At 40.2% G+C, this 12,903-nt stretch overlaps 1 long non-coding RNA gene across 1 annotated transcript; it reads right to left on the bottom strand.

Moving 5' to 3' along the window:
• Window positions 1–8,653: 8,653 nt before the first annotated feature.
• Window positions 8,654–12,541, bottom strand: LOC113953844. Its single transcript, XR_003530037.1, has 2 exons — window positions 12,413–12,541; window positions 8,654–9,040 (listed from the first exon to the last, which is right to left on the bottom strand). It is a non-coding gene; the product is annotated as an uncharacterized LOC113953844 (long non-coding RNA).
• Window positions 12,542–12,903: the final 362 nt, after the last annotated feature.

Here is a 12,903-nt window from a genome sequence, read left to right as displayed (position 1 = left end):
TCTCTAGCATCTGGCTGCATTGAAGGGGTCATGCTGTTGTCTAAAGGTCTAGCTGCATCATTACCAACAAATGGAAGACTGGAACTGGATGTAGGTAAGTGCAGGTGAAGTCCTTGAAGGGCAGGCCCCAAAAGAAGACAGCCTAAGAATCATCAAGTCTGGAAGATAAGGCATTAGGTTTGCATTTCACGAGGTTCTTTCTAGAAAACAATTTTCATAATAAAGTTGGCATCAGGAAAGGTATTTTTTTGTCTCACTGTGTTGCTGAGGACAGGAAGAGGACAGCAATATTGCTACAAGTTATGGAAATATGAATGTGTGTATTGCCAACTTCAAGCTTCAAAAAGCACAAGCCAAGCATCATAAAATCCTGACACTACTTCAAGTATTTTTAAAAAATTCACACATGTTCTGTTCTTAACACTTCCTTTCTAATGAAAGTTTTCACTTGACTGTGAAATCTGGGGCTTTAGGAAAGATGGAAAGATACCAGGACAAATTACAAGTATTCTGTTGGGAACTGGTAGTGTTGTCTGTAATAACACAGCAGTGACTGCAGCTAAACAAGTTATCTTGCTCAGTTACCTAGTAAGTTAGGTTAGTTTTCCTTTATTTTGGTTTTAACTATTCAGTTAGGTCAGAAGCTAAGATAAGGGAAGGTACTATTGCAGAACTCTTAATTCTGAAGCATTTCTGAAAAATCTGAAAACTGTGTAGTATTACAAGGCAAAAATGCAGAAAGAGAAAGGATTAGGAATAGAAATCCTATTTCCAGCAACTGGAAGAGAAAAGCGCATTTTGTCTGGAAAAAGTGTCTGAGATAACACTGGTTTGATTTTTGACATATAGAAATCACAGACTCTGCTTGGCACCAATCCTGAATTTCCACCTGCAGAACTCAATCAAAGGACTCTGCAAAGCGCAGTAACTGTTTAATTTCTAAGTCTTATTGAACAATGTTGAGATTGCTTTGAACTCCAGCCTTTGGAAACATTTGTGACAGAAAGAGTGACAAAAAAAAAAAAAAAAAATCTTAGTATATGAAAGTATCCTGCTGCTTACCCAGTTTTGCAGGAGTTTTTGTTAAAACCTAGGCAGATTATTTGGAAGAACATTGGCTAAAGATGTTGCTTTGTGTATATATTTGTTTGCTTTAACTAATTTGGTGTCATAGTTTCCTTGAGTAATAATTGTTAATAGGTACAATCCCAGTTTTCTGAGATACAGTGGCAAGAAAAGCATTTCCTAGACAAAAACCCTTGCAGTCCAAAGACTGGTATTCAGGCATTCCTAGATGAAATATAAACTTTCACTGGGGAACTTACGTGTTACCTTTGTTTATCATACATATTATCTGTTTTTATAAATAGTGTACAGGAATTCAAAAGGATTCTTCAGCTGTAATAAATTTTATACTTGTGACAAGTTGTATGTAGCCATTAGACTAAAACAACTTTTTGAAAACTGTAATATGGTCAGGATAGTGGAGAGAAGGTAAAATCCTGTTTTCAGAAAGGTTCATAGGAGTTTTACTTTTGGCTGTAGAAAAATCAAGATTTTTCTCAAGACTTTCTGAAAAATCTCAATATCACTTCTGTATCCACCCACATCCAATTAGTTCATAATTGTTAAAAATGTGTCACAGAATCACAGAATCTTTAAGTTTGGAAAAGACCTCTGAGGTCATCAAGCCCAGCCTTTGGCTGAATGCCATCTTGTCAGGTAAACTATAGGACTAAGTGCAACATCCAGTTCTTTCTTGAGCACTTCCAGGTATGGTGACTCCACCAGTTCCCTGGGCACTCCATTCAGATGCTTAACCACCCTTTGAGTGAAGAAATTCTTCCTGACGTCCAACTTAAACATGCACTGGCGCAGCTTGAGGTCATTCCTCTTGTCCTGTCACTAGTTTCCTGGAAGAAGAAGCTAAACCTCATCTTACTCCAAACACCTTTCAGGTAGTTGTAGAGAGTGATAAGGTCTCTCCTGAGCCTCCTTTTCTCCAGGCTAAACAGCCCCAGCTCCCTCAACTGCTTCTCATCAGCCTTGTGCTCCAGACCCTTCACCAGCTCTGTTGCCCTTCTCTGGACATGCTCCAGCACCTCAATGTCCTTCTTATAGTGAGAGGCCCAAAACCGAACACAGGATTCAAAGTGCAGCCTCACTAATACCGAATACAGGGGGATGATCACTGCCCTGTGCAGGCCACACTATTTTTGATACAAGCCAGGATGCCATTGGCATTCTTGGCCACCTGAGATCACGTTCAGCTGGCTGTGGACCAGCACCCCCAGGTCGTTTTCTGCCAGGCAACTTTCCAGCCACTCTTCCCCAAGCCTGTAGCACTGCATGAGGTGGTTGTAACCCCAGTGTGGGACCTGACTCTTCAAGTTATTGAATCTCATACCCATCGATCCAGTATGTTCTGATTCCTCTGCAGAGCCTTACTACCCTCCAGCAGGTCAACACTCCCACCCAACTCAGTGTCATCTGTGAAATGACTTGAGGATGGACTCGATCCCCTCATCCAGACCATTGATAAAGATATTAAACAGGACTGGCCCCAGTACTGAGCCCTGGAGAATCCCACTAGTGAGCAGGCACCAGATGGATGTAACTCCATTCATTACTACTCTCTGGTCCCAGCTATCCAGCCAGTTTTTAACCCAGCAGAGTACACTTGTCTAAGCCATGGGCTGCCAGCTTCTCCAGTGGAATGCTGTGGGAAACTGTGTCAAAGGTTTTACTAAAGTTCAGGTAGACTTCATCCACTATGTGTGTCAGCTGGTCATAAAAGGAGATCAGGTTGGCCAAACAGGACCTTCCTTCCAAAACCCGTGTTGGCTGAACCCGATATCCTTGTTGTCCTATATGTGCCCTCTGATCACAGCCAAGATGACCTGTTCCATAACCTTTCCTGGCACCAAGATCAGGCTGACAGACCTGGATCCTCCTTCCAACCGTTCCTGTATATGGGTGTCACATCTACCAAGCTGCAGTCATCCTGTTTAACCAGGACTGATGACAAATGATGGAGACTGGCTTGACAAGCTCTTTCGCCAGCTCCATCAGTACCCTTGGGTGAATCCCATCCACTCCCAGAGACTTGTGAGTGTCTAAGTGGCTCATCAGGACACTAAATACTTACTCATGGATTATAGTGTGTCTCTTCTGCTCCCTGTCCCTGTGTACCAGCTCGGGAGGCTGGTTGCCCTGAGGATAACTGGTCTTTCGGCTGAAGACTGAGAAGGCATTATGTACCTCAGCCTTTTCCTCATCCTCGGTGACAATTTTCTCCCCCAGGTCCAACAAAGGATGGAGATTTTCCCTGACCCTCCTTTTGTTGTTAATGTATTTATAAAAACATTTTTTATTATCTTTTACAGCAGTGCTCAGATTGAGTTCTAGCTGAGCTTTCACCTTTCTAATTTCCTCTCTGCATGACCTAACAACCTCCTTGTACTCTTCCTGAGCAGGCTGCCCCTTTTTCCAAAGTTCATAAATTCTCTTTTTTAGCCTAAGTTCCAGTGAAAGCTCTGTGTTCAGCCATGTCTGTCTTTTTCCACACAGGTCCGTCTTTTGGCACACAGGGACAGCTTCCTCCTACCTCTAAGACTTTCTTCTTAATGTATGTCCAGCCTTCCTGGACGCCTTTGTTTTTAAGGACTGTTTCTCAAGGGACTCTCTGAACCGGTGTCCTGAATAGGCCAAAATCTATCCTCTGGAAGTTGAAGGTAGAGGTTTTTTGATTCTCTTCTTCACTTCACTAAGAATCAAAACCTCATTATTTCATCTTCTCTGTGCCCAGGATGGCCTCTGACCACCACATCTCTGACCAGCCCTTCTCTGTTTGTAAACAGCAGGTCTAGTGGGCCACCCCCTGGTGGGCTCGCTCACCAGCTATGTTGGGAAGTTATCTTTCACATGCTCCAGGAACCTCCTAGACTGCCTGCTCTCCACTGTGTTGAGTTTCCAGCAGACATCTGACAAGTTAAAGTCTCCCACAAGAGCAAGGGCTAGCAATAATGAAACATCAACCAGACGCTTACATATGTACTTCATCTGCCTCTTCATCCTGGTTAGGTGGTCTGTAACAGACACACACCAGGATGTTGCCTTGTGGCCTTCCCCCTGATCCTTATCCATAGGCACTCAACCTTATCATCACTATCCTTGATCTTTGTACAGTTGAAACACTCCCTAATGTACAGAGCCACCCCACCACCTCCTCTTCCTTGCTTGTCTTTCTGAAGAACTTATAGCCATCCCTTGCAGCATCCAGTCATGCGAATCATCCCACCATGTTTCTGGGATTATGTCATAACTTTCATGCTGCATCATGGCTTCCAGCTCCTCCTCTTTGTTACCCATACTGCATGCACTGGTATAGAGTTGTGTCATTTGCCTTTTTTCTGATTTTTGCAGAGAAATAATTTGTAGCTCAAAATATGGAATTTGGGAAAGGTAGGTTTGGCACAGTCATGTGAATCATGTGACTAATTGCAAGTTATCCTGCAGATTGAAGTTTAACTGGAGACTCCTACAGAGCTCATATAGAGAAGGATAAGGCCTGTATTTTCCAGTACTTAATGATGCTATTAAACTTGCCTTTCAAAGGTAGCTGCACAAGGAATTTACATGTGGTTTTATGGCCTGTAGGTGCTGTTATTTCATATGTCTATATCCTCTTGTTACCCTATATAGCCTGTAGATAGACACAAGACCCATTATTATGGCCTTCAACAGCAGCCTGGGCTGGGACTGTATTGTAATAGAGTTTAACACCTTAAGAGCCAGAGAAAGGTAAGCAGGAGAATAAAGACCCAGAACTTCATAAGAACAGATTTCAACTTGACTTATGGAGAGGTTAAGAAGGATCCTAGAACTGTCTGTTTTTGAAGCCAAAGGACTTTGGAAGTGTTGGAAGACTTTGAGGTAGCTTTCCAAATATGTTGTGAAAACAAGTAAGGCTCCTATAGGCATGATAGTAGCATCTAGATGTACAAGGAAGATGCTGCTGAATGGCTTTGACCAGCTAAGTCAAAAATGGTGCAGAAAAGGGTGACATGTCTGATGCCTTCCTTGTATTGGTCTAAACAGCTAAAGTTAGCCCCCAGTCCCTGTGAAAGGAAGCCGTGGCAAAGCAAATGGCAAACCACTAACAGTACAGTAGGGTCAAATTACAAACCTTCTGTAAAAACTGGACACAAAGTCTGTAAGATGTGGCAGAATAAGTGACTGGAAAAAGCCAGGACAGATTTACAAAGGGTAAGGTGTGTCCCATTGTCTTGTATTATGAAACAACTAGGTCAATAAAAGATGGTAGTATTTTGAACAGCATCTACCATAATTTTAGCAAGTCATTTGTCATGGTGTCCCACAACACCTTTGTTAACAGCTTGGGAAGACGTATTTCAGATAAGTGCCACAAGCTGCATGGAGAACCGGTTAGGCTGCTTAGCTCAAAGTTGTTGTTGGCTAGTAGCTCAAAGTCAAATACGCAACTGGTCTTGTGTGGAGTTCCTCAGGGACTGACCCTGGGTTTGATACTATTCAATCTTTATAAACAATCTGGATGAAAGGTTCAAATGCATTTGTGCCAAGCTTGCTGATGATGCAAGACTGGGAAGAGAAGTAGAATGTGAGAAGGAAAAGCCACGATACTGAGAAATGTCAGCAGGCTGAAAGGTTGGCTCAACAAGGTTTTAAAAAAGACAAATGTGAAGTTCTGCACCTGCTCTGGAATAATCCCAAACAGTAATGCAGACAAGGGTCTGACTGGTTGGAGTCTAGTGCACCTGAGAAGGACCTGTGAGTCTCAGTAGGCAGCAAGCTGGACATGACCCAGCAGTGTAGCTTTCTGTCAGTGAAAGCGAACAGGCTAGTGGGTTGCAGTACACTTAGGAGATTAAGAGATGTGATTTTTTTCATGCTACTTGGTGCTGAATATGCCACAGCTGGAATACTGTGTCCACTTTTGATCTTCCAGTTCAGGAGACATTGAAAAACTAAAGAGGATTTGGTGGAGGTAACACCAAGGTAATTAGAGCGTTAGAGAACTTGATATATGAAGGAAGCACGAAGTTTGGTTTATTCATTCTAGAGAAATGAAGGCTTTGTCTGGCACTACTCAGTTTTCTAATCTCTAAAAGGTAGTTATAGATAAAATGGAAGAACTCTCATGACTCTGTGGTGACAGGATAAAGGCGACTGGCATGAACAGTGTCAGGGCACCTCTGTCTGACTATGGGGAGATAGAGAACCATGAGAACCCATATGTTGCATAGAAAAATGGTAGGATTATGTTCACTGGAAATATTAGATACTCTAATGGGCAGGTACCTGCACAACCTGATGCAAGAGCCTGATTTCAACAGAAGATTGGATTAGATAAATTTAAACCTTATATGAGAAGTTTTGACATCACTCAAACTAGATGAGTTGTGCATACACACATACACAAGCAAGAGCTGAATTTACTCTTGAGACTTTGGGATTAGAGTCAAAGTAAATGCATAATATGGGTGTATTATTGTGCAAGTTATGCAAGACTGATATTAAGGCTTCTGAAAAGCTGGCTCAGGCCATTTATAAGCTGGTCTGGCAAAGTTATCTGCTTTATAACAGCCAGCTTAACAGCTACCATTTTCTTACTATTTTTTTATCATTAATGATACTTAGAAATGTAATAAGAAGTAATAAAGAATCACTCCTATCCAGCATTCTACAGGATATTGAAGGCTGGGGGATTAGATCTTGTTGGATTCCCTTGATGTCATTGTCTGAAAGACCCATGTTGCCACTGTTGGAAGAGAAGAAACTGGTGAGAGATAAAAGCCATGGTATTGATACCCACTAATGAAATGGCTTTAGTGATCCAGTATAGAAGAGACTTTGAGGGACACAAAAGTTGTCTTGTCCCAAAGAGAAGACTGGATCCGTGGCTGTCAGAGATGGTTATGACCTAAAAGTGTGGTTCCTTTTTTTCTGACATTATGACAGGCACAATTTGTTACAGTGACTTCGTCTTGTTCTTTGGGCACTCAGAAGCAGTGAAAATAAACCTTATTACATAGCTGGTTTTGTATAGGAAGGAAGCACTCTATTCTAAGTAGTTTGCAGTACTGCATAATCTGTGATGAAAGCAAACGTGTGGAAATTGTTTCATGCAGTCTAATAGTTCAGTAATTGTGTCACTGGAGTGTGGTGGTGGCGTTTTTTTTTTTTTTTAAGCCTACAGTCGAAACATTTATATTTATACAAGTGTAAGGAGCATATATCTTGAAATATGGTATCAATATGTCCTGACCCAGATGAAAGCCTCTTAAGTGAGTTTTTTGCTCAATCCTGTTACTGCACATTAGCTGTGAACAGGATTATTCTTTAGTCTGCCATTCAAACTGTTCAGAGGAAAAAAAAAAGGAAAAAGGAAAAAAAAAAGGAGAAAGAAAAAAAAAAAGGAGAGGGAAGACAACAGATTCTGAATTTTTTCTATCTGACAAAGGACCAACAGGATGGTGACCCAAAATTCCCACATCACTAAGAACTAGAGCTGCTTCTGATAGGTATTACAGAGCAGCCAGCAGACGTACTAGAAAACAGCAAAAACATATTTTGGGTGTATTTTCTACCTTTAGTGAGAATTGAAATACTCATTAGAATGTGATTTCAGCATTATATACAAAAACATCTCCTAGAAGAACACTATAACAGAAGTCTCTTGCCTCGATCATGCCCTCTCAGGCTTGCGTGAGAGGGCTTCTTAACTCTCCTTGTGATTACCTAGGCTGCTCCAGTAAGGGAGAATTCAGTGCTGATGCATAGCAGTGGATCAATAGCTCTGTAGAGTAGAGAAAGACCTCTCTTTATCCCTGAAATGTCTTTAGTGCTGGCCCTGTCAGGCTAGATTTCCCTCTGATGTGTCAGTTTGCCTTGGTGGTCATTCTAAGATTTGCTTCCTGAAGGGTGAAGGCAGAGCTTAGTCATCTTTAATTTTGGTCTCTGTGTGGGGCCCAGGACCTGTAGTGAGTGAGAATTAGAGCCTCTTGAGGCAATGGCTTTTGTACTGGTGTAATAATAATTGAAGGTTCAGCACTGCTTTACATCTGAGACTCCAAGTTAGGATAAGAGATGAACTTTTGAGGACACACCATATCCATTGTACCATGACTCAACTTGAAAGGCTGTGGCTTGGCCTCCTTTTTTCTTTTTAGTGGTTGTATCTCATTTTATCTCACGGAAAGACTTTCACACAGACCCAGTATCAGGGCTCCACCCTAAGGCCACCATTAGACCACTGAAATGACACCATTCCAGCCTGGTACAAAGCCACCCTCTCCTGCTTTGCAATAATGTCAAGTGTATTTCTACTCTGGAACCAGAGTTTGTTAATTTCTACTCAGGTCTTCACAACATGGTCTTGTTTATCAGTCTCCTCTTCCCATATAACCAGGCTGAAGACCTGTGGGTATACAAGCTGTACTTTTTGGTTCAGTGATTAAATGCAAATGATTGAGTCCCAATCCCTCTGTATATCTTTGTCATTCACTGTAACTGTAATGCTCTCTGAAGTTATTTCATAGCACCAGCTTTGTCTTCAAATGGACAGGAGTCCAGCACATAGCAGAAAGAAGTAAAGCTCCTAGCCATAAAATTCTGTTTATCAAGTATATTTGACACTCATAGGATTTAACTTCTGACAGAAAGAACAGTGAATATTTTTCAGTAGACAATGGGGTTTCCCCATCACATTTTTCTCAGTGCAGAGAGTTTGCTTGATTTCTCCGTTGTCTCCAGCACTGATCTCTTTCATCCTGATATACAAGATAGAAGTATGCATCCTGATTTGTTCTGCTGAAGTAGCAGGGGAATTCAGCATCCTCATTCTGAAATATATTATGCCTGACTTCTGCTTGGGTGTGCGGAAAAGGACATTGCACAAGGGCCCTCTTCCCACCAGGATACTCCATAAGAGGCATGGTGTAATTGCAGCTCTTGCATTTCTCTGAGAACAAAGGCTTTAACTTCTTCCACAAATATTCTGTGGAAAGATAAATTTAAGGCAGATTTCCTCAATGCACCAGCTAAAGAAATCGTTTAGCTGTGGAAAGAGTCTTGAAGAGCTCTCCTGAAGATACAAGCCTCTTCCTATCATACCCCTATTCTGCATGATTTTGCCTTTGAATCTCTGAGTGAATTGAAACAACTCTTCATTATTCTATCTCAGGCCAGAATTTCATGGGCTGCATTAATGTGAAGAGTTATCTATGTAATTCTTGTTGTGGATGATGTGACACAGTTTATTTGTGAGAGAGAAGTAGTAATAAGTTCATAGATAACAGAGATTTGTTGGTTTGATAGTAAATGTGACAGATGTTAACAAGATTCAGTTATGGACAAGGTCCATTTGCTTATTTGCTGCATAAATACAAGATCAGGCAAAATAATCAGGGAGACCCTCTGACTGAGTCATGAGGTTCAGAAAGGACCCCCTCGGGTTAGAAATTTCTTCTCAGAGGGGAATTTGTATGCATCTGGATCCAGACTTAGTCCCAACTTGGTCAATGGTTTATGTCTAAAGGATTATATGTGCAGAATCAATCATTTGTATTAGTTAGCTAAGATTTCCAAGTTTAGCATGTTATTAATCACTGAGAATCTGTTGAAGGGAGGAATCTCTCAGCCTCAATGAGTAACCTTGAGAGGCATCTGTACTCAGGGGAGGATCCTTCTGTTTAGCAGGAGAGCTAAACAGGTCCTGTCTGTTACTTGTGGAGTAAGAAATTGACTTATGGACATATTTGCATATTGACTACAGAAATTAGTTTCTTCCAAGTTTGACTTGAGTCAGTTTGATCAGCATTATGGTTAAGGGAAGTAAAGGTGTGTGTTATTAACAAGATTCAGTGACAAGGTACATTTGCTTTTTTGGTGCCTAGAGGACAAGGTGGGGGCAGTTGCTGTTGCTTAGATTAGCCCTTGGCTAATTGTGTTACCTCTCTCCCCTGAATCCACTATGAGTCAGATGCAGTCATCACAAACAGACACATCCATTGCCATCGCCACTAGTGGTAATGAGTTGAACAGAGTTATGGGGAATATAGGTTGGGTTGGGAGGGCAGGATGGAGCACACCATCACAATTCTGAATGATTCTGGCAATATATGAAGTACTGAAAAAAGATCATTCAGCTTGGTGTTTCTTCAAAACTGTGATGTCCTACACAGAGTGAACAATAATATCAATCTCTTTCCCCCTTATTTATTTTGTAGTATGGAAAATGCATTTACCCTAGAAGAATACAATTTTTTTCATCTGAGAATTTAGAACTAAAATTTGGCTTAAATTTTGAAAGTTTTCAGATGTTTAAGTTGAAATTCCTATCTCAAATAAAATTCTGGGACTTTATATCCTCAGTGAATCTTGTTCCTATGAAAATACTTGTTGAAAGACTTACAGACTGTTTTAGAAACGATGTTTCCAAATAACTGATTGTAGAATTCTGTGTTATTCCAGTAAGAATAGAATATTATCTATCGTATCAGCCAAAAAACCAAACAGTTCTGCACCAAAGGAATATGAATGACTGGAATATAATACATAATAATTTATTAGTAGTATCTGCCAGGGAATTGGAATCCCCGACATCCTGGTATTTAGATTTGCTTTTATTCCTATAACCACTCTCTAATCATTCATAGGCAAAATTTCAAATCACTGCATGAGCACTTAGTGGTAATCTTACAGCCAAATTCCCTTCCAGCAGTTTGGAAGCTTTTCATAATAGGTCAGACAAATCTTGTCCAACAGGATCAGATCTAGTAGAAAAGGTAGAAAAAACATTGTCTTTCACTTTCAGCAAGAAAGTTATAGGGTGGGGAATCAGACTGCAGAGGTGAGCCGGAAAGTTATGTAAAAGATTGGACACCAAGATTCTAACTCAATATAATTAATGTGATTTGGGTCTGATTTTGGAAAATGCTGAGTACCTGCAGAGCTGTTGAATTTTAGCTGGCATTTTGCTCCTAGCTTTTGAAAACAGCAGAAAGCCTGCTAGGTCATACAAATAGAAAGCAAGGCACCTAAGTTCAGTTTGTAAGGTCATGCTTTTGGGAGTACTCACTGGCAGATCCTGGTATCCAAATCCTTTTTTTATGCCAATAATCAGTAAGTAATCCTATGTTTTGCATAACATAACATTAGGTCTATAGGTGAAAGGAGAAGACAAAATGGAAAAACCTTATATGAGACTTTACTTAAACTATACTACTGTTTCTCCAGATTAAAAAAAACAAACAACCAAACCAGAAACAAACAAGCAAACAAGCACCCCCAAAAAATAAGACAACCAAAAACTCCAGAGCTCTTTCATGGCATTTATGTCACAGGCACCACGACTCAGCATAAAGTGATGATATGTTTTCTGACATCCTTCTTTTATTAACATGTTCTTCTGTAGTGTAAACCATCAACTAGATTTTTTTTTTTCAAAAATGTATCAAATTATTTTAGCCCTGGCTCATTATGAAATGGTGCAGCTATCATTGAGATAAAGGAAAAAGCTTTAGCAAAAATATTTTGGGAATTTGCAAAATTATAGAAAACATGTAAGTTCTGAAGAAATATGGGAACCTATCAGGACAAACACGGTTTTCACTGTTTATATTCCTGTCCTTACATTTTCTATATTTGTGCTTAAGAAACTAGGATATCGCTGTTTCATAATGTTCCAGTACAAATAAGGGTGAGGGATGAAATTCAAATCTTATCTCTGAAATTCCTTGCTTTTCTGCGTTTATGTTGGGATTTTAACTTTGTTATGAAGTCATTACAGTTTATCATGCCAATAGGTATATAGGGAGTGTTAACCACAGACCACTGACAGAATAAACCATGCATTCATAGTAAGTATCAGACTAAAAAATTCTATGAAAAATTGAGCACATGCATGAAGCGCTTCCTTCTTTAAACAGCAATTCCTACTTCCTCAGCCTTCTATACCCAAAGGCACGTGTTCATACTAGGCTGAATAAATTCAAACTACCTTATAACCATACTGGAAAGAGAGAACCATATAAAACAGTTACAAACAGCTGGTTCCAAAGTGTTTCTCTCTCAGATTATTTTGACAGATGAAAGTCATCAAAATAGGATGAAATTAGTGAAAAGCTATGTCTATACTAGCAAGTGAATCTGCAGAGCAAAACCCTGTGGCCACCCTTTAAGTGTTTGTGGGGAAGTTCCTTCATACCAGCTCTGAAAATGTATATTCTGGTTTGATTTCATCCAAAAGGGTGAAACCAATTCTGAAACTGTCTGCAATGCAAACCCAAATGAGGTAAATAGAGAAGGATTGAAAGTCTGACTTCAAACGTACACCCTGGGCCACACATAATCAATGGTGTAGACTTACCCAGACTGCAGGTTTTTGGATCTTTCTGATCCAAAGACCTGCATTCAAAGCAGTAATCCAATGTAGTAACTTATCTTAAAAATTAAGACTCCTTAGAATGACACTGACAGAAGTTAAAGTTGGCATGAATATGACATAGCCTTCTGGGACAGACTTGCAAGACAGATGAGTTAGGTTAATACATCTGATCTGATGTCATAGTTGGTAAATGTTTGACATGGCTTTGCTGCAATGTGCTGGTACATTCCCTGGCATGACCAAAGTCTTGTCCAGTGAAAAGTGCTTTCCCAGGAAATTGCCATACTTTAAACAAACAGTTATTGTGGTGTCTTACAAAATGAAATGGAAGAAATTGCCACACATTCAGCACAAAATTATTATGGTATCTTGCAAAATGTAATGGAAATGAAGCTAAATAACTGGTCTGTAAAACTACTTCTGAAATATTCAGTTTTTTAAAGAGACTGAAATGTTTTCTACGAAAGATGGGA

Source organism: Corapipo altera, unplaced genomic scaffold (assembly GCF_003945725.1).
Source record: "Corapipo altera isolate COAL_440 unplaced genomic scaffold, ASM394572v1 66, whole genome shotgun sequence".
NCBI lineage: Eukaryota > Metazoa > Chordata > Aves > Passeriformes > Pipridae > Corapipo > Corapipo altera.
Note: the sequence above shows the minus strand (reverse complement) of the source record. Positions and strands in the feature narration are given on the sequence as shown.